At 42.2% G+C, this 22210-nt stretch overlaps 1 protein-coding gene across 6 annotated transcripts in view; it reads left to right on the top strand.

The window, feature by feature from the left end:
- The window catches only part of LOC130282279 (sorbin and SH3 domain-containing protein 1-like), a 404864-nt gene that overhangs the window by 127885 nt on the left and 254769 nt on the right, over positions 1-22210 (top strand). For 5 of the 6 annotated variants that reach the window (XM_056530339.1, XM_056530338.1, XM_056530332.1 and 2 more), the window contains exon 3: positions 18080-18150. The gene's annotated coding sequence lies outside the window, so the exon portion shown is untranslated. The remainder of the gene's footprint in view (positions 1-18079; positions 18151-22210) is intronic. The other variant, XM_056530335.1, reaches the window with a different exon arrangement.

The raw sequence follows: 22210 nt of genomic DNA, 5'->3' as shown, positions 1-22210 counted from the left end.
AAAAAACCATGAGGCTGATGCCAACTGCTTCATAGCAGAGGAAAAATTACTTTCTGACTTCAATATGACAATCAGAATAAATCCCTGGATCAACGTTCTATCCCCATCCACAACCTGTAATATTATAATTTCCCAGAAAAATATTCAGGTCCCTCTTGAACCAGACATCACTATGAAGGGTGTCTAGTATTTATGCATAGGTTATATGAAAAACAAATCTTGTATTTATATGATGAAGGAGCCTCTGCACATAAAAAGGTTCATAGGCTGTTGATGAGTCCTTTTTTGTATGGATATACTGCACGAACGCTGCATCTCCCCCTCTCCCATAGAGATACATGGAGGGGGGGGGGGGGATAAGTGTCTATGGCTGCAGATCTCCTTTAATTTCTATTTTGCATTCTCTGTGGTTTTATCCAGTTTAGGTTGCTCTGTCTTATTTAAAAAGGTGTCAAAACAGCTCGGTCTTCAGACCCTTTTTTTCCTTTCCTGAACAATGTTCTAAGCTGACATTTAACTGGAACAAAGTCGATCACTGTTTAATAAAAAAAAAAAAATCTGTCTGATGACAAGTATAGCCTCTTCAGGACGCCGGACATATGCATGCGCCCTGCATCCAGAGTCCTTAAGGACGTGGGGCGTATGCATATGCCCGTGGGAATACCAGTCCCCGCCGATAGCCGGTTGGGGACCGGAATGGGATGCCTGCTGAAATCATTCAGCAGGCATCCCGGCACATCGCTGAGGGGGGTCCTGAGACCCCCCATGTCGGCGATCGTAGAAAATCGCATGTCAATTCAGACATGCGATTTTCAGCTATTCCGGGCTGATCGGGTCTCTGGTGACCTGATCACCCGGGAAAATAGGGATGATCGGAGCTGTCAGTGACACCCCCGATCATCCTGAGGGATAGGAGCAAGGTCGCAGTGCTGCGATCTCCTCCTATCCCCTGCCATTGGTCAGAACTGATTCTGACCAATGGCAGTGCAGGACACTGGGTCGCCATGGCAACCCCCATCCTGCCCACCCCTGGATGTCGTGGGGAACGTGGGGAGAAGATGGAAGCCGGTACCTGGAGGAGAAGATGCGTGGAGACCGCAGATCGTCGCTGGAGAAAAGGCGCAGGTAGGGAAACAACAGCGGGGGGGGGGGGGGGAAGGGGACAGTAAGCGATATTTACTGCTGCCCTTCATAGTGGGTCCAAACTGCAACTCCCAGCATGCCCAATACATAGCATCTGGAGGGTCACAGTTTGGAGACCACTGTTACAGTGGTGCCCAAACGGTGGCCCTCCAGATGTTGCCAAACTACAACTCTCAGCATGACTAGACTTCCCAGGCATGCTGGGAGTTGTAGTTCTGTAACATCTGTCCCTTCAGATTTTGCTATTTTCATGAAATTTTTGAAAATTGCTGCTCTACTTTGAAGTCCTCTAATTTTTTCAAAAAGTAAAAATATGTCCATTTTATGATGCCAACATAAAGTGGACATGTTGTATTTGTGAATAAAAATTTAATTTATTTGGAATATCCATTTTCCTTACAAGCAGAGAGCTTCAAAGTTAGAAAAATGCTACATTTTCAGGAAATTTTGGGATTTTTCACCAAAAAAAGGATGCAAGTAACAACGAAAATTTACCACCAAAATAAAGTAGAATATGTCACGAAAAAACTATCTCAGAATCAGAATATTCGGTAAAAGCGTTTTCGAGGTATTAATGCGTAAAGCGACGATGGTCAGAATTGCGAAAAAGGGCTCAGTCCTTAAGGGGATAGGCATCGGCACACAGCTGCATCATAGATTTGTGTTGTATGGATATCTAATATGGTGTTTTCAATTCACAACACTGGTCCAATACTGTACCCATTTGTGCCTCAGTTTTATGTGTAGGCACAAGAAGGATTTTTTTTTAAAGGATATTACATTGGTATCCTTTACTATGAGCATTGCCATAAAAAATGTGTGCCTCTTGGTGTCACTATACGGCAGACAAAGCATTAACAGGTTTGTAATGCAGCCCCATAGGGACTCTGTGCCATTGGTTTTGCCATGTGCCTGTGACCGTCCTAAAGAATGCTGTGCAATTAAAACAAATGCCACTAACTCCAAAAATGCACCAAAATTTAAAAAACGAAAATAAATAAATAAATCAATAAATGAATGCAGCATTACACAAATCTTATGCTTATTTGTAGGGTAGGGTTAAAAGAAAAAGCTATTTAAAAGTAAGTATGAGAGAATTCTGCCTAACTGATGCTCGCAGACAATACTGGCATTCAAATGCTTTTTTTTTTAGATTAGATGGGAAAATGATATTTTTAATATAATGAAATTATATTTAATTCAATGAAAATAATGAATGAACTATTAAAAATGTAAAACAATGGCCCTGTTTTACTATTAATGTCGGGTGTTCAGCTTTGTTAAATTCACTTATCGACTTATTAATTTACCTGACTGAGTAAATTTCCCCGCTTCTAATACCTATTTTACTGCAAATTTTTTCTTTTCTTTTTTTCTTTTTTTTTTTACACTGTGTGAACCCAGCCTAAATCTGAATAATGGTGGGTACCAAAATTGAGAAACCTTTTTTCTACACAAATGCTGGAGTAATGCAGTCTTTCTTTTGTATGTGATGTCTGATCCTGGGGCCTCATCATTTTGCTGGGCAGATAACACACCAGCTCTACAAAGCTTACATCTAGGAAATGGTGCTGCTCTACCCCGCCATGATGGCTTCTTATCTGTAAAAATATAATTTTATCCTTACACGACATTTTAAAACGATTTTCCACCTCCCTCAAAACAACGTTATCTCAGCATGCTCATGAGCTAAGGGCACTTGAAGCCCAATGAGTAACGTCTGATATCAGGCACTGCTAATGATTGACATCAGCCATCACACGTCTTTCAACATTAAATCATTTAGATGTGGTAATCTTTAGTGAGTTTGTCATTGAAATTACTTAGTGACCAGTGCTGAAAATGTCAGGTGAATGTTTTCCACGTGGCAATACCATGACACACAGAGGCCTTGACAAGGCTGCTGTGTTTGTCATATTACAGCTGTGCTAAAAACGTTGCATAACTAGGCAGAGGTTGTAAAAGGTTGACAATGATTAAGAAAATATGACTCAATTATTATCACATAAGCTAGATACTGAGCCATACATTATTATCGCAAGCTAGATACTGAGCCATGGGGAGCAGAAAAGAACTGTCAGAAGACTTGTGTAGCAACAAGGTAATGGCCTCTGTTTGCCATGGTATTGCCACATTGGTGGAGTTGGAAAACATTCACCTGACATTTTCAGCACTGGTCAATAAGTCATTTCAATGAAAAACTCACTAAAGCATTTAAACCCTTAACGACACAGGAAGTAAATGTACGTCCTGGTGAGCTGGTACTTAACGCACCAGGACGTACATTTACATCCTAAGCATAACCGTGAGCATCGGAGCCATGCCCGGATCATGCGCGGCAGGTCCCGGCTGCTGATCGTAGACCAGAGCAGAAGATGACCGATAACACTGATCAGTGCTATGTCCTATACATAGCACTGAACAGTATTAGAAATCGAATGATTGCTATAAATAGTCCTCTATGGGGACTATTAAAGTGTAAAAATAAAAGTTAAAAAAGTAAAACATTTGAAAAAAACCCTCCCCCAATAAAACCGTAAATTGTCCCATTTTCCCTATTTCACCCCCAAAAAGTGTTAAAAAAATATTTTAGATACATATTTGGTATCGCCGCGTGTGTAAATATCTGAACTATTGAAATAAAATGTTAATGATACCGTACGGTGAAAGGCGTGAACGTAAAAAAAAAGTCCAAAATAGCTGCTTTTTTAAAACATTTTATTCCCCAAAAAATTTATAAAAAATGGATTAAAAGTTTTATATAAGCAAGTATGGTATCAATAAAAAGTAAAAATCACGGCGCAAAAAATGAGCCCTCATACAGCCGCTTATACGGAAAAATGAAAAAGTTATAGGTCTTCAAAATAGGGTGATTTTAAACGTACTAATTTGGTTGAAAAGTTTTCGATTTTTTTTAAGCGCAGCAGTAATAGAAAAGTATGTTATCATGGTATAATTTTAATTGTATTGACCCAAAGAATAAAGAACACATGTCATTGTTACCCAATAACACCTTGACACACCTCACAGCTTCTGACACGCTGCAATATCACAACCTTGAATACCTCCATAATGTTTTGTTAGAATTTTTATCATTTGTATGTTATAATTCCCCATATTGACCTGTCATGAACTGTGCAGTTGTGCCCTAATGAATTGCGCCACTATCCCAAAATTATCCTTGCACACCCCTTATTGAACAGTGCTACTCCCCAATAATCTGTACCACTGTCCTCTAATAATCTGTGGCCAGAATTGATGGTGTTTGGTCACATCATGTGACAGAAAACATTACTTAAAAAGTCCCACAATGATACCAATAAAAGCCACAGTTTATGGCACAAAATACGAGCAGCCCTGTAGATGCAAATTTAAAAAAAAGGTAAAATAGTTTGACTTTAAGCATATATTTAAAGGGGTACTCCGCCCCTAGACATCTTATCCCCTATCCAAAGAATAGGGGATAAGATGTCAGATCGCCGTGGTCCCGCTGCTGGGGACCCCCGGGATCCCCGCTGCGGCACCGCGCTATCATTACAGCACAGAGCGAGTTCGCTCTGCACGTAATGACGGGCCAGAGCATCGTTACGTCACGGCTCTGCCCCTCGTGACGTCACGGTCTGCCCCTTTCAATACAAGTCTATGGGAGGCCATTGACTTGCATTAAGGGGACGGGCCATGATGTCACGAGGGGCGGAGCCATGACGCCACGCTGCTCCGTCCCCTGTATCGCCCGTCATTACACACAGAGCGAACTCGCTCTGTGCTGTAATGATAGCGCGGTGCCGCAGCGGGGATCCCCGGGGTCCCCAGCAGCGGGACCGCGGCGATCTGACATCTTATCCCCTATCCTTTGGATAGGGGATAAGATGTCTAGGGGCGGAGTACCCCTTTAATGTTTACATTTTTTAACAGTAGTAAAATTAAACAATAGCTATATGAATTGGGTATCACTGCAATCGTACTGACCCACAGAATACAGATAACATGGACGTTGCTTTATTGTGGTGCCCGCTGGCGCATATTCTGTTTAGGTGCACAACTCGATAAAAAAAGAGTTGGGTACTAGAGCGTAAGACAGGGCCAATGTGTTCATTTTATGCCAAACACCCAGAGCATTTGATACCTTCCCTGGAAAAGTACATTACACCTTCTTTCTTTGTACTGAATGTGTTTTTGTGTTCCAGTATTCCAGCTGCAAGACTATTAAAGTTATGTATTTTGTATACCTAACTGTGCAAGTCCAATCAGGAAACACACTACCCTGCCAGGATAAATACAGTGAAACCCATGTGGTGTCTGAGATACATTATGTTTTCTTCAGTCAGCAGCTTAAGGTCCTAGAAATGGAACCACATCACTCTTGTGACTCTGAATATAAGGACATAAGTACCGTATATACTCGAGTATAAGACAAGTTTTTCAGCACGATTTTTCGTGCTGAAAACGCCCCCCCTCGGCTTATACTCGAGTGAACTCTTCGCCTATCAATCCCTTCTCAGTGGTCTTCAACCTGCGGACCTCCAGATGTTGCAAAACTACAACTCCCAGCATGCCCGGACAGCCATCGGCTGTCCAGGCATGCTGGGAGTTGTAGTTTTGAAACATCTGGAGGTCTGCAGGTTGAAGACCCCTGCGGCCTTCGTCATCATCCAGACCCCCCCCCCTCCTTTAGTTTTCTACTCACCTCCCCTCGGTGGGAAGGAAGGGTGAGCTGGTCCGGGCCATCTATGCTACAGGGACCGTCCGTTGGGGAGGGTTAGTCGTTCCGGGCTGTCAATTTTCACCGGGAGGCCCTCTTCTCCGCTCCGGGTCGGCCCCAGACTAGTGAAGTTGCCTTGACGATGTCCGTGCGCAGCAGACGTCCCTGCGCATGAACGTCTCTGTGCGTCGTCGTCAAGGCAACATCACTAGTCCGGGGCCGGCCTGGGGTGGAGAAGAGGCCCTCCTGGTGAAAATGGACAGCCCGGAATGACTAACCCTTCCCACCGGACGGTCCCTGCAGCATAGATGGCCCGGATCAGCTCACCCTTCCTTCCCACCGAGGGGAGGTGAGTAGAAAACTAAAGGGGGGTCTGGATGATGACGAACGCCGCAGTGGTCTTCAACCTGCGGACCTCCAGATGTTTCAAAACTACAACTCCCAGCATGCCCGGACAGCCGATGGCTGTCCGGGCTTGCTGGGAGTTGTAGTTTTGCAACATCTTGAGGTCCGCAGGTTGAAGACCACTGATGAAGAGATTGACAGGTGGTGATGATGAAGTGGGGGTCTGGATGATGACGGGGGGGATGATGACAGGGGTCTGGATGATGACGAGGGGATGATGACGGGGTGAAAATGACAGGGTGATGATGACAGGGGTGATAATGACAGGGTGATGATGAGGGGGTGTTAATGACAGGGGTCTGGATGATGACAGGGGGGGATGATGACATGGGGGATGATGTATTTCCCACCCTAGGCTTATAGTCGAGTCAATAACTTTTCTGGGGTTTTTGGGGTTAAATTAGGGGCCTCGGCTTATATTCGGGTTGGCTTATACTCGAGTATATACGGTAAGTATCCTGCTACTGTATATATAAAACATAGAGGTACTTCCCTATGAACATGCTGTATAAAATGTTAGGCAGATGTAAAATAGTTCTTACAAAGTGCACAGTTATTCTGCTCCAAGCTACAAATACAGATTTGCTGATCATTGTACAAGTTTCAGTATGTTAGGTATGCAGCTGTATGTACATGGTATGTTCCATATTACAGCAAACAATCCCTCCATCTTTCCAGTCTTTATAGTGGGAACCCAATTTTTAGCCCAAAATTGCATTGCACCTAAAAAAAAAGAGGCCAATTTACATACGATATAAAGGAACTAATAATCTGTTACAAAAAAAATTATCTTAAAAGATTTGGTTTTCTAAAGGCGATGGTCCTTTGGAAAGGCTTCCTAGTATTATACTTCCTAAACTTAGCATCAGGTAGGTAATGACATATTGACAGTAAAGTATAAAAAACTATATGGTAACTATCCAGATGTATGTGGTTGCTGTATCAAGGTTTTCTCTTTAAATAAGATGACTATGATCAAGGATCTGCTCGTCATTTTCATCATGACTATTATGGCTGACAGTAGAAAGAAAACTACTCCCCGCCAAGCCAGAGTTACGTGCTAAAAGCATGACTGTCAAAAGTTGTTGATCGCATCGGGTCTCATTGCTTAGACTAGCTGCGATCGTGAGTTATTAGCTGGGGGAGTGGGCGGCTAGCCATGGGATCCATCCATTTGTCTGCATAGAGAATGTTGCCCACTTTCCTGGTTAACAACTCAGCGAGGGGCATGTCGGCCACTGCTTTGTGCGGTGGTTCACCGTATTCCGTGCACGGAGGTCGCTCCATACATGGGAAGAGTTAGAATTCCGGGCAAAAGAAATGTATCTATTATCCAGTGGATAGGGGATAAGTTCTTATGTACCGGAATTTCCCTTTATAAGAAATCTGTCAAATGCAGTTTATGTTCAGAAGACACACGGTACCTTTTATATATATCTGTCTGTGCTTTGTTTTAGTCTCTCACAGTGAAATAGTCTTCCCAGGAGGCGTTACCAAGGCCCTGAAGTGCTGAGGGCTGGAAAACCTCCTTGCTTCCCCTACAATCTCTGTCTTTGCTTTATTGACAGTCAGCAAAGCCCTGTTTCAGAATCTCGCACCTGCCCACAATTTGTATGCACAGTACAGGAACAGGATTTGGAAACAGGGCTTGGCTTCCACCTCACTGTGAATCAGTGATGGGAGGGGAAACAAGGAGGCACTCCTACCCTCAGAACTTCAGAGGCTTGGAAATGCCTCTGACTCTTTGTACCAAAGAATGAAAGCAGTTTTCTATGTTATGGAAGCTACCAGCTACTGTATATAACAGTGCCAGGAGTTTGGAATGTGAATTACAGCTGATTTTTATTTTTAGAGATACCAATGATTCATGTACCTCCATGATCAATCAGGACCAAAGGGTAGGGGATAAGATCTCTGATTGCGGGGCATTCATTTAGAATGCTGGCTACCGGCAATGGGGGTCGTGATGCCACAGCCACACCCCCTTGTGATGCCATGCCACACCCCCTCAATGCAAGTCCGTGGGAGGGGGCGTGCATTGAGGAGCATGGCGTGATGTCACAAGAGGCATGGCCGTGACATCACGACCCCGCCGCCGCCGGCTCCAAGCATTCGGAACAAAATGTTCTGAACGCTGGGGCACTGGAGTACTCCTTTAATAAATATCAGCCAGTGTAAACAATACTTTGGAAAAGTACCATGGCCTTTGTGTCTCATTTAATATGACCCCTCTGACTAGTGAGAACAGGAATAAGGCCTGATCAGGAAACATTTTAGTTCCAAACATTCAAACCAAGATTACCATAGTAGATTTGTTACCATTGAATTTCATTCAGATTAATAAATGGGTGAGAATATTATGAAACAAATACAACATCATATTGAATGAATGGTTCCCCTAGGTAATGGCTGTTCCATAAGTTGGAGCCACATGACTTTCAGAAATATTCGTTTTTTTCCTCTTTACACTAGAAAGCTTGGTTGCATTAAATAGAATATACTTTAAAGTATTTTAGCTATTAATATTCATTGCATCAGATGTTAAAGCATATCTGAACTCTTAGGTAACTTTTCAGTATGAGCTGCCATAAGCTGATAGTGGGTGGAGCCTAGCTGCTATGATAGTTCCTATACACAGAAAAGAGGAGATCCTGCTGTCCTATGAATCGATAGTACAGATTCAGAAGCAGCATCAACATGGAGGACAATATAGAACAGTATTAAGCAGTGTAAGCTGTGAATCGAGCACTGGAGTGAGTGAGTTATTTCACTCATTACAAGCTGTTGCTGTGTTTTTGTTTGTCACTACCTGCTTCTGTCTATTTACAGTCATTCCCCCTCTCCATAGACTTCTATTGGTAATTACAACCTGATCTGTCTTGAGTTTAGGTAAGAGGGGGAGCAGGAAAGAAGCCTGATATGTAGAGAAACAGGAATCTTTCTCTCATAAGCTTTCTTACAAGTTTTATTCACTTATACTATTGATTTGAGTGAAGTTTGTTGAAAATGAAGGGGGAGATTTATCAAGACCTCTCCAGAGGAAAAGTTGCTGAGTTGCCCATAGTAACCAATCAGATCGCTTCTTTCACTTTTCAGAGGCCTTTTCAAAAATGAAAAAAGCGATCTGATTGGTTGTTAAGGCAACTCAATAAATTTTCCTCTGGACAGGTTTTGATAATTCTCTCCCTAAGTGCTTATATAAGATGCAAAATCAGAACCTACCACAAGCCTTTTATAATACTGATGTCTTCAGAGCACCACACAGGTATGAACAGGTATGTACCCCTATAGTTGCATCCTTGGTGGTTAGTTTTCGTAGTTGGCATATTGTGGCACATAATTTATTTTTTGTAAGTCATTTAATTGGCATAAAAGACATACTTCATGCAGCATGAAAAGCAGTTTTGAGTTTTCTTTTGAACAGCTCATAACAACCTGCATTGTTTTCTAGCCAGATGTGACCTTACAAAGGATTTTCAAGACCGTGCATGATGCTTATCAGGTGTTTCCTACAATGTTACTGTTCATAAAAAAGTAATTATAGAAAGAAAATAACATGCAAAGCTAAAGGAAATCACTGGCAGCTTTACAACCCTAAGTTTGGATAAGAACGTCTTATGACTATCTCTAATTCTACCCTGCACACTGCTCCGTCTTTGGAATCCCCAGTCTTTTTTTTTTTTTTTTTTTTGGAGAAATAAAAAAAGCTAAAATGTATTTCCTGTAATACAGTCAGTGATCCCTCAACTTACAATGGCCTCAGGTTACAATATTTTCAACAGGTCTTCTCAGGACCATTGTAAGTTGATACTATACTACAAACAGCTATACTACATACAATGCTACGGACAGTCCAGATCTGCAAAACATGTGAATGGCTGAAAGAACTGATCAATCAGAATGACCATTTCACTGGCAAAACACCTGTATTATGGAAGTGTATGTATTGCCAGGCTGTCTGATAGCGCCCCCTACAGTACAGGGAAATATCACATCTTCTGTTTTACTCTTTACCTGTGCCAGGATTAGCTGCTCCTTTGAACACCAGGGGAAGGGCAGCTCCATTTTACTTTTAGAAACTGTACAGGACCCTGAAGAAGCTCCTGTCCTCTGCATGGACTTTCTTACATTATCCTATTATTGGATGACATTTTTGGGCTTCAGAACCAATAATCAGTTTCCCATAGATTTCTGGTCTCAACAATGGTTTCAGAATACAATGGTCGTCCTGGAACAAATTAATATTGTAGCTTGAGGGACCACTGTATATTCCAAACTTCCACTGACCAATGGAAACCCTATAAAGAAGGGTCCACATCATTAGATTCCAGGGTTCATGTGGACTGTTGTGGATGTTCTCACCAAACAATATGGGTTTAGGAGAGCACAGGAGCATGTTTAAAGGGGTACTCCGCCCTTGGACATCTTATCCCCTATCTAAAGGAAGTCCGATTGCGGGGGTCCTGCCGCTGGGGACCCCCGTGATCTTCCTGCTGCATCTGGCATTTGTTTAGAGCATTGGGTGCAGTGCCAGAGGCTCGTGATGTCATGGCCGTGCCCTGCTCGTGATGTCACAGCCACACCCTCTCAATGCAAGTCTATGGGAGGGGGCGTGGCAGCCGCCACGCCCCCTCCCATAGACTTGCATTGAGGGGACATGGCCATAGCGTTACGAGTGGGGCGTGACTGTGACGACACAAGCCTTTGTCCCGCATTGCCAGTCATCCGGCATGGAGCAAAGTTCGCTACGTGCACCGGAAGTCTCGGGTACCGCAGCCGAGATCACGGGGGGTCACTAGCAGCAGGACCCCATGATCAGACAACTTATCCCCTATGCTTTGGATAGGGGATAAAATGTCTAGGGGTGGAGTACCCCTTTAAGCTTACTGATATGGGTAACTATAGCTCTTTATGAAACTGCTTCTCTAACAAATACAGTGCTGCTTTTAACATACAGTATATTTTCATGCACAAGGGGAAGGTCAAACAAGAAGCTGATGATACTATTATGTCATGTTTCCTAAGAGTAACAATTCTCCTAAAATCTCATTTATTATTTAAGCAACTGCTTTGATTTAAATGTCCCCAATAAGATGTCATTTTTGGCATTCATAAATCAATAACTAGAATGTCATATGACAGTTTTCCTGGAATTTTGCTTTCTGATGTCAAAGTATTACCAGAAATAATAAAAAAAAAAGTGTCTGTGACAAATATAATGCACTAAACATAGTGCTGCTCTTATAATTCGGGTACATGGTAAGCTATGATGCTTATTGTCCTATGATAATTAGGACAATCTTTGATGGCTTTTTCCCAACAATTCATATGTTCTAATATGTATAGTGTTCTGTGTATAGAGATGGACACTTGCTAATCCTAAAACCACGCAGTATCCTAAAATCACTCAGTATGGTTTATAGTGGTATTATTTGGTATTGAATTGCAGTAGTATGTGGCCACTCAAGGCATTATCTGGATGTTCCATATTTTTTACTGTATGGAGGTATAAAGTTGTTACTTTAACTGTATAGTAGCATTATTTCAATCTTTGACTTGTTCAATCTTTGACTTGTTGCTGAACATATCTGTAATATACGATCACTGCACAGGATTGTTGGTATTATTAGGGCACTATATTGCAGTAGTTTGTCAAATGACGGCTCAGGCTAGGTTTCCACTTGTTTTTTTGTGTGGCAAAAACGACAATAAAAACGGCCATTCTAACGCATGGCGTATTTTTTTCGTGAAAAAACGCTGCGGCCAGATGTTAGCTACAAGTCAATAGTTAACTGCAAAATGCCATATCCACTTGGTGTTTTTCAGTTTGGCGTTTTTTTAATCCTTTTGGCATTTTTGGCTCCTTGGCAGCTTTTAAAAAACTACCTCTTGTTGAGACTTTGGCGTTTTTTCAGGAAAAGCTTGGTGTTTTCCTCCCATAGAAGTCTATGGGAGCGAAAAAATGCCAAGAAAAACGCCATGTGGAATTTAACTTTGGCGTTTTTGCAGGCGGTTTTTATTCTTTTGTGGACTTTAGCGATCCAAAAATGTGATGGGGATACATTTTTTATTAAAATTTTGTAGGGTATCTTTAAAAAAAAAAAAAAGATATAGTAGTTATGGAAAAAATTGTATTTAACGAAATTAATATTTTTTATAACAAAATTTTAATACATTTTTAAACAGGGATCAATTTATGTGGGCGGGTAGGGCACTAAAAATGTATCCGACAATAATAAAAATGTAGTGTGTGTTTTTTAAGGTAGTACTACTACTCCCAGCATGAAACACACAGTTCCATGATGTGAGTAGTAGTACCTGTACAAATTGACAGATCGCTCCGGACCGTTGCGATCCTTCTGTATAATGTATAGCTGCGGGTGGCCGCTCTTCTATGGTATAATGTGAACAGACCCTTCTGGCAGTGTCTTCCCAGATAGGGAGACTCCAGCTGTTGCTAAACTACAGCTCCTAGCATGTCCAGACAGCCAAAGGCTGTCTGGGCATGCTGGGAGTTGTAGTTTTGCAACAATTGGAGGCTCCCTGTTTGGGAAGACATTGCAATATGGGCTCTCTCCCCAGCGGACAGCCCATTAATGTACTTACCAGGGTGGGTGAGGACCATTGTCACTGGCCCTCCCCAGCCTAAATAATGCCAGCCTGTTACCGTATAGCCCCAGGAGGGCTCTTCCTGGCACCCGTGTGTTGGTGGGTACTGGGGTAATAATTGGGGGTTAGTGCTAGCTGTTTTTGGGGCTAACGCTAAGCCCCGGCTTAGTAATGGATTTCATCCATTAGACAGCTTCCACTACTAAGCCTGAAAATTCAATTAAAAAAAAAGATGATAGATTGGAAAAATTATTTTATTTAAAAAAAACACTCCCCCACAGCCCTCGTTAACCATTTTATTAAAAGGGGGAAAAAATTCAGTTCATTCGCAGTAGTCCTCCGAATCTGCCGTAATCCTCTGCATACATGGATCTGAAACGAGAAGAAAAAAGAGACACAAAAAATTAGTTAGGACATTTTTGGCTCTCTCTGCTGGGGAGAGCACCCATAATGCAATGTCTTCCCATACAGAGAGCCTACAATTGTTGCAAAACTACAACTCTCAGCATGCCAAGACAACCTTTGGCTGTCTGGGCATGCTGGGAGTTGTAGTTTAGCAACAGCTGGAGTCTTCCTGTCTGGGAGGACACTGCCAGAAGGGTCTGTTCACATTATACAAAACAGACAACGTGAACAGAGCCTCACACTTACCAGCCTGGCTCCCGTCTGTAGCTCCGCCCTTAATTACATCATCGCTAGGGGGCAGAGCTATACGGACCCAAGGGAGGTAAGTGGATGTCTTCTGTATACACTATATACAGCTTTCTATAGAAAGCTGTATATACTGTATATTGTCCAAAGGGTCTATAGGAGCAGGGAGTCCTGTCAGTCTGGTGACAGGATTCCCGACTTCTGTATAGTATGCATGGTACACCTGTAACCCTGTATACTATACGGCTGGGGGAGGTGAGTAGTGATGCTATACATCCCTCCTCATCTCCTTACACTCTGTGGACTGGGCACTCAGCATCACAGAGTGGTACCTGAAGACAGTGAGAAAACTGTCACAGGGGACAAATTTGTCTGTTTCCACTCACCAGGAAAAAAACAGAAAAAATGCCAGAAAAAATGCCAAAAGACAGGAAAAAGCTTTGGCAGGTGTAAAAAAATTTATAAAAATAAAAAAACAAGTGGAAACCTAGCCTCGTTGTTTTATACATTTAGGGTGCATTCCCCCATGGCGTATTTTGCTGCGTATTTGGTGCTGCGTATTTTCCTACCCATTGACAGGGAAAATAAAATACGCAGCAGCAAATACGCAGCAAATACGCCGTGTGGGAACGTACCCTTTGTCCTCAAAGTTCAGGGGTGGCATGATAGATAGATAGATGCACACCATTGAGCCATAACATGTCTGATATTGTGTAGATTTCTTTGTGCCACCAAAACAACTCTGATTTGTCAAGACATGGACTCTACAAGACCTCTGAAGAAGTCCTGTGGTATCTAATACCCAGATAAGCAACAGATCCTTTAAATCCTCTAAACCCTACATGGGTCAGTTTTGCCAGCACAACCCATAGATGCTCAATCAGACTGGGATGTGGGGAACGCAGAGGCCAAGTCAACACATTGAACTCTTTGTCATGTTCCTCAAACCATTTCTGAACAATACATATTTCTATAGCTTTAAAATTTCTAAGAAAAAATAAAAAGTGTTTATGGGCCTTCTGACCATGACCCAGTTTATTTCTAAAAACTGGCCTCAGAGATAACTACCTGGAATGTCTACAACAAGCTACTTTTTACAAGCCCTTACTAGGCATTTGTTGTTTCTTTTTTTATTTGCTGAACCTTCTGTAAAAATGTCAATACCCTCTACAGCCATTCCTCTGATCTTATTGAGGTGGGCACTGGGTTGTAGTCAATAATCTAATGTAGTCAGTACACAGTACAATTCCTAAAGGGGGTTCTCACTAAGTTTTCTGCTGATATACAGTATAAGTGTGAGGTCACATGTAGAGTATACATTGCATATTTAAAGCTGTGTATTTGATGCTGTGTATTTCTGTGCAAGCAAAGTCTATGGGAGTAATAATTAACACTCATAGACTTTGTTAAAACTGAAATACACAGCGTCAAATACACAGCATATATGCTACTTGTGACCCTACCCTTAATAACAACGTAATCTTGGGTGCCAAAAATTTTGGGTAGCCCACTATTTTTTTACATTCACTCTGTGAAACCAAAAATGAAGCATTGTGAAGGTCAGATAAGAACAGAACTCATATGTAAGAATAAAATCTTGTTAGTAAGCATGTCTATAATTAGAAGCTATAGTTGGTAAACTATATTAGAAATTTGGGTAGCATGCTTGGGTAATGGTGCATCTCCCAACACCATTGAGTACAACAGCTAGCATGGCTAATAAGCATATGTGATTGATTGCTGGGCCAACCAGCTTTGGCACTGATGCTTACGCCTCCCAGTGGCGGGATATTTAAACTACTCAGTGTTTCCAGCCTTTGCTTGTGATTGTGGTTTGTGCTGTTACAAGCGTTTTTATTTCCTGTTCTCTGCTTTCCTATACTGTCCTGTCCTCCTGTGACCTGACCTTTTTTCTTTTTCTGCCCTAGCTCTTGCCTGCTGATTTAGTACTGTTTTTGCCCGTATATTGCTGACTTGGACTGTTGGACACTTTAAATACACCCCTGTACTACTGTACTTCGTTGTGGGCCACAATTTAAGGCAGTAGTTGAGGTGAGATTCAGGTCTGCAAGGATCCCTAACCTGGACATGACAATTTTTAGGGAAATATTACTAGCATTGATTAAAGACAAATTGATTGAGGTCAATGACTGGAAAATGTCAGTAATTGAACCTGCCCTGAACATATACCTGTTAATTTCATAATACATATATAAATATATTTACTATACCTTGAGCTATGAGGTCAGTTTATATGAATATTAAGTTACAGACAAATCCTTTACATGGCATAAATCTGTCTCCTATTCATTGCAGTCATCCCACTTGTTACAGACACGAGGATGTCTGAAGCATTGCTTACTCCCTCACACAGATTATGTCATCAGCCTCACATGGATTCTAGTCTCTGGCAAGGCATAAAACACAATTCCCAGGCAGTATTTGGATGAGAATTTTCCCAGTATGCAACTGATTAACATTTATTACTGTAAAGGAAAATGCCTCTCGCAAAGCAAATAGTGCTCTATATAAAAGCCCTTCTAGATATTAATCACATCTGTTTGATTGCATATGGATACAAGTCAGTGCTTAGTTGTTAGCTAGGGTCAGTTTTTCAACACGTAGACATTTTCTGTAAGGAACCAGTGTCTTACTACCTCATTGATCTAATGGGGTCCACAATTAAAGGAGTATTCCGGGCAAAAACATCTTATTCCCTATCGAAAGGATAGGGGATAAGATGTCTGATCGTGGGGGGGGGCACCGCTGGAACCCCCGCGATCTCCCTGCAGCAGCCCGCATTCTATGCGTAGCTGCGTCTGAAGTTTCGGAAACCTCTGTGCTTCCGAGACAGGGACGTGATGTCATGCCACGCCCCCTCCATCCATTTCTATGGGAGGGGGCGTTGTTACGCCCCCTCCCATAGAAATGAATGGAGGGGGCGTGGCGTGACATCACGTCCGCGTCTCGGAAGCCCAGAGGTTTCCAAAACTTCAGACACAGCTACGCATAGAATGCGGGCTGCTGCAGGGAGATCACGAAGGGTCCCCAATTTAGGTGCATATTTGTGGTATAAAACTAAGGTGAAAATTTAAACTAGACAGTCTAACAATTCACCAGATTTTCATTGTCTAAGAATTACACAGTTTTGTATTATCTCCCCATTGTCTTCCCTGTTAATGAGGAGTACTTAGGCATGTACAGTATCTGAAACATATACATAAAACAAACTACAAGCTACAAAACATCCCCTTTCCATATTCCTGGGGTGCTTAGATATTAGAACCTGTTTAATACCGTACCCTGACATATGACATAGAAAAGAGAAGAGTTGTTTCTTCTTGAGGGGGCTCTCAGAAGTGACACTGCTAATAGAGAATTAAAGGGGTACTCCTGTGGAAAACTTTTTAAATCAACTGGTGCCAGAAAGTTAAACAGATTTGTAAATTACATAGGAGGTAGTGTGGCACTGCGTGAGTGTGCTGGATTTGGGATGGCAGGTAGGAGTTGGTGTAGCTATAATGCCTCAGGTGGTGCTCAGATAATGCAAGCAAAGTTCATAATATCTGTAAAGAGAAATGAGATATCGGCACTCACCAGTGTGGCTGCAGGGTCTTCTTTATTGAGACATACTCACATGCGGGGTACAGAAGAGAGGTGGAGTTGGGGGACAAGTGGTGTCGACCAAGCTCTAGTTTCGCACACTTGGTGTTCTTCGTCCGGCCATTGGCCTGACGAAGCACACCAAGTGTGCGAAACTAGAGCTCGGTCGCCACCACTTGTCCCCCCACACCCCTCTCTTCTGTACCCCGCATGTGAATATGTCTCAATAAAGAAGACCCTGCAGCCACACTGGTGAGTGCCGATATCTCATTTCTCTTTACGGATATTATGAGATTTGTAAATTACTTCTATTAAAAATCTAAATCCTTCCATTACTTATTAGCTTCTGAATACTACAGGGGAAATGGTTTTCTTTTTGGAACACAGAGCTCTCTGCTGACATCATGACCACAGTGCTCTCTGCTGACATCTTTGTCCATTTTAAGAACTGTTCAGAGCAGGAGAAAATCATCATAGCACACATATGCTGCTCTGGACAGTTCCTAAAATGGACAGAGTTGTCAGCAGAGAGCACTGTGGTCATGATGTCGGCAGAGAGCTCTGTGTTCCAAAAAGAAAACCATTTCCTCTGTAGTTTATAGACCCTAAAAAGTACTGGAGAGATTAAGATTTTTAAATAGAAGTAGTTTACAAATCTGTTTAACTTTCAGGCACCAGTTGATTTAGAAGGAAAAAAAGTTTTCCACGGGAGTACCCCTTTAAGAATGGAAAAATCCTCTTCCAATATGATTCTACCATCATATTTGCCTCCGACATTGTGAAATTGCTTGTTATTTTCACCTTTATTGTAAATGTTAGTTTTTATCTGGTTCATGATCAGTGGTGCTGAACATCAGCATCTGCCTATTGTATTCTGTTCTCCGTCTAGCGTTGTCCTCAGTTACTATTTACTTCATTAACATTGACAGCACAATAGCGTAATCCATTTTCCATTTTATTTTGTAGTTTCTTTGGTAACACACTGGCAACACTGAGACACCTGTTTCCTGAAATCCTACTATGGCTGCACAAGTAAGGTGAGATGCTCCTACTTACATTATTTATGAGGACAATATTGTAGCTGATTGCTGCCTCCCCGATAGTCCACTTCTATTTGCTTTCCACATCAAACACATTGTATTCCCATCATGGTCACCGTAAACTGGGACAAAACATGAAAGACGAAAAACAATGGAAAGAGCAGCACTGTTGTGATACCTTTGATATATATTAGGGTTGCCAACTTTCTTCCTAAAAAATACCGGCCATGCTAATTTGCATAATTAATTATATATGCGTAACATCACAGGATACACATATGTGGGGGAAATTTTGTCCTATTCTGACCCCTATAGATTTTTTATTTTTTCCTTTTTTGTGCCCGATGTGTAGTTTTTAATAGTATCACTTTTGTTTTGATTTCAACTTTTTATATATATATATATATATATATATATATATATATATTTATTTATTTATTTATTTATTTTTTTATCCCAGCATGCCCTGATACAGCTTGTACCTGAGCAGCTGCCCCAAACAAAAACTACAACTCCCAGCATGTTGGACTATATAGTAGTATATAGTTTTGGTCAATGTTTCCCAACCAGGAGTGCCTCCAGCTGTTGCAAAACTACAACTCCCAGCATTTTGGACTTTATAGTAGTATATAGTATAGGTCAATGTTTCCCAACCAGGAGTGCCTCCAGCTGTTGCAAAACTACAACTCCCAGCATGTTGGACTATATAGTAGTACATAGTATAGGCCAGTGTTTCCCAACCAGGAGTGCCTCAGGTTGTTGCAAAACTACAACTCCCAGCATGTTGGACTATATAGTAGTGTATAGTATAGGTCAACGTTTCCCAACCAGGAGTGCCTCCAGCTGTTGCAAAACTACAACTCCCAGCATGTTGAGCTATATAGTAGTATATAGTATGGGTCAGTGTTTCCCAACCAGGAGTGCCTCCAGCTGTTGCAAAACTACAACTCCCAGTATATTGGACTATATAGTATAATATAGTATAAGTCAATGTTTCCCGTCCAGGAGTGCCTCCAGCTGTTGCAAAACTAAACTCCCAGCATGTTGGACTATATAGTAGTATATAGTATAGGCCAGTGTTTCCCAACCAGGGGTGCCTCAGGCTGTTGCAAAACTACAACTCCCAGCATTTTGGACTATATAGTAGTATATAGTATAGGTGAATGTTTCCCAACCAGAGGTGCCTTCAGCTATTGCAAAATTACAACTCCCAGCATGCCCGGACAGCCGTTGGCTGTCCGGGCATGCTGGGAGTTTTAGTTTTGCAACAGCTGGAGGCGCACTTGTTGAAAAACACTGGAGGCACTCCTGGACGGTGCAACATTCCCGGAGTTGGAGCATTGGTTGGATAAATATAGGCCATTGCCGGTATTTTTAATATAAAAATACTAGCAGGGTGGCCAAAATACAGGCTGTTTCGGTAAAATACCGGCCAGGTGGCAACCATAATATATATGTGGGTGGAGGATGGGTATCCACAGACTGAGATCCGTAATGGACCTTAGTCATCAGTAGAAGAAGAATGGAGGTATGCCCTTGGCACTTTAGAATCTTCTTATTTTTGTTAAATTGTGGGGAACTCGATCATTGTTTTATCCAATATTTGCCATATAGCACTGCTTTTCCCCTGCAATGGAAATGCCTGACTGGCTATGGCTTCTCCAGCAAAATCAACCATTTGTGGGAGTGCTGAGAGCAGGGCCCAGGCTGATCAGCTGTTGGCAGACGCAGGCCCTGGGAGTCACATTCTAAAAGGGGTCATCATGATAAAACTGCCCCTTTAATGGCTGCCATTATCACAGAATAATGACAACGTGAGATCTGGCCAAAGGCAGACAATGAGATTCAGAAAGCTAACAGTAGCGGCTTCATTTCTCCTGACTAGTGAATCACAGATGAGAGGCTAATAGGATATAATGATTATGGGGTTAAGCACATAGAACTAACTGAATTACCTTTTTGTCGTTTTTTTCCGACATATTTCCAGGCAGTTGTAGTGTAAATGAACAGGAGTGTGCAGAAAAGCCTCAGCTGGAATGCTCTTCCTGAATGTATGGAATCAATTTACTGGTTTCCGTACCACGCACATCATGTCTGTAAATTGGACAGCAACCTTAATGTTCTCAGAAGGAAACCTTATGTGAAGGCAAACTTTATTAGCCTTTTTTTCAGCCATGTACAAGCAGCAGATTATATGTCTCATCTCAGGGCCTGTTCCCTGCCTTTCTCACACCTTCTTGTCACCTCTACTTATCATGGATAGAACTAAGCCTCCTACTGTGCAAATGTATAACAGTATGGCAGCATAGTGCTTAGAAAATGTTCTTTATTATGGAAATGGGAGTAAACGGAGCGGGGGGGGGGGGGGGACGTAGTGGCGCCTTGACAGGGGTTTTAGTGGCCCTTTTCATATGGAATAGGGGTAATTTGGGTTACAGGAGGAATGGCTGGTATAAGGGGTTAATTTACTGCTGCCCCTTTAAGGGTCGGCAGCAGGTGGCCTGGAAGTGGGGGGACAGGGAGGTCATCTGGAGGGGAGGGGGAGTGTATATAAGGGGGTGCTATGGGGTTGGTACTCACCAGTTGGCATGTGGAAGCAGGAAGAAGGTCTGGTTGGTTGGGTTTTGATAGGTGTTGTGACGTGTGAAAGGGGCCCGGGGGAGGTAGTAGTTTGAAAGATAAATGTTTGTTAGAGATTGTTCAATTGGGCCTCCTGGGGATGGTTCTGGGCCTTAGTTGTTTGAGGGATTGTGCAGAAGGTTATCTGGTTGCCCCTGGGTCAGGTGGTTGCAGCCAGGGGTAAGAGCATGGTGCACATGTCTGATTGGGGGAGGGGAGTGCCCTCCAGTGAATTTTGGTTATGTTTATATGTATAAGATATTTAACTGTTATTTATTTTGGTTGTTAACTCCTTGGGGACGGAGGGTGTACCTATATGCCCTCAGCCCACTCCCTTTCTATAATGCAGGGCCACGCCTCTAACAACCGCTGGGACCCGTGGCTAATAGCGTGCGGCACTGATCGCTGTGCCACGCGCTATTAACCCTTTAGACGTGGCGTTCAAAGATGAACGCTGCATCTAAAGTGAAAGTAAAGCACTGCCAGTTAGCTCAGGGGGCTGTTCGGGATTGCCGCGAGGAAATCGCGGCATCCTGAACAGCTGTAAAGACAGCAGGGTGGTCCCTACCTTCCTCCATGCTGTCCAATTGCCGAATGACTGCTCAGTGCCTGCCAGTCAAGCAGCAGAATCATTGATCAATGGTTTCCTATGAGAAATCATTGATCAATGTAAAAGATCAGTGTGTACAGTGTTATAGCCTCCTATGGGAGCTATAACACTGCAAAAAAAGTGGAAAAAAAAGTGAATAAAGATCATTTAACCCCTTTCCTAATAAAAGTAATTTATTTCTGTTTTTAGAAGGTGATGCTGCATTATATATTGCTTTTACATTGGGACAGTTGTTGTTGAGTCTGTAGTGCAGATGTTTGGGGAGCAGTACCAGTTTGGATGTTTTTTAGGGCAATACCAGTCTAGACATTCATTTGGGGCAGTGTCAGTCCAGGTGTTTTAAGGCAGTACCAGTCCAGATGTTTTTAAGGCATTGCCAGTCCAGATGTGCTTTTTCATAGCAGGGTTAAGGCTGGTATGTTTGACAATAACCACATGGTATAATGTCGTATAATGTGGCATCTAGAATTCTTTTATCTGACATCTACAGTTTCTAAGACATTGGGAATTCCCCTTGAAATCCATGCGAAAATAATAATAGGGATAACCAGGGGTGTGGAAATTTATTAAAACACTACTTGTCCACGGGACTAAAACAGAGAAAAATTTACTTATCCCACATGATGATCCACTTGTCCTGGCCAATTTTCGCTTTTACACTCTCGTTTTTCCTCCTTGCCCTATAATAGCCATAAATACCTACTATAATGATACCTTTTGATTTTTCCATAACATATGCTCTGAAACAAAACAAATAATATTGGTGAAGTGAAATTGAAATAGTAAAAGATAATTATGCAAATTATGTGGTTTTCTTTTCTACGCCAT

This window comes from Hyla sarda, chromosome 7 (genome assembly GCF_029499605.1).
Source record: "Hyla sarda isolate aHylSar1 chromosome 7, aHylSar1.hap1, whole genome shotgun sequence".
NCBI classification, from domain to species: Eukaryota; Metazoa; Chordata; class Amphibia; order Anura; family Hylidae; genus Hyla; species Hyla sarda.
The sequence above is the reverse complement of the archived record's forward strand: the minus strand, read 5'-3'. Positions and strand labels throughout refer to the sequence as shown.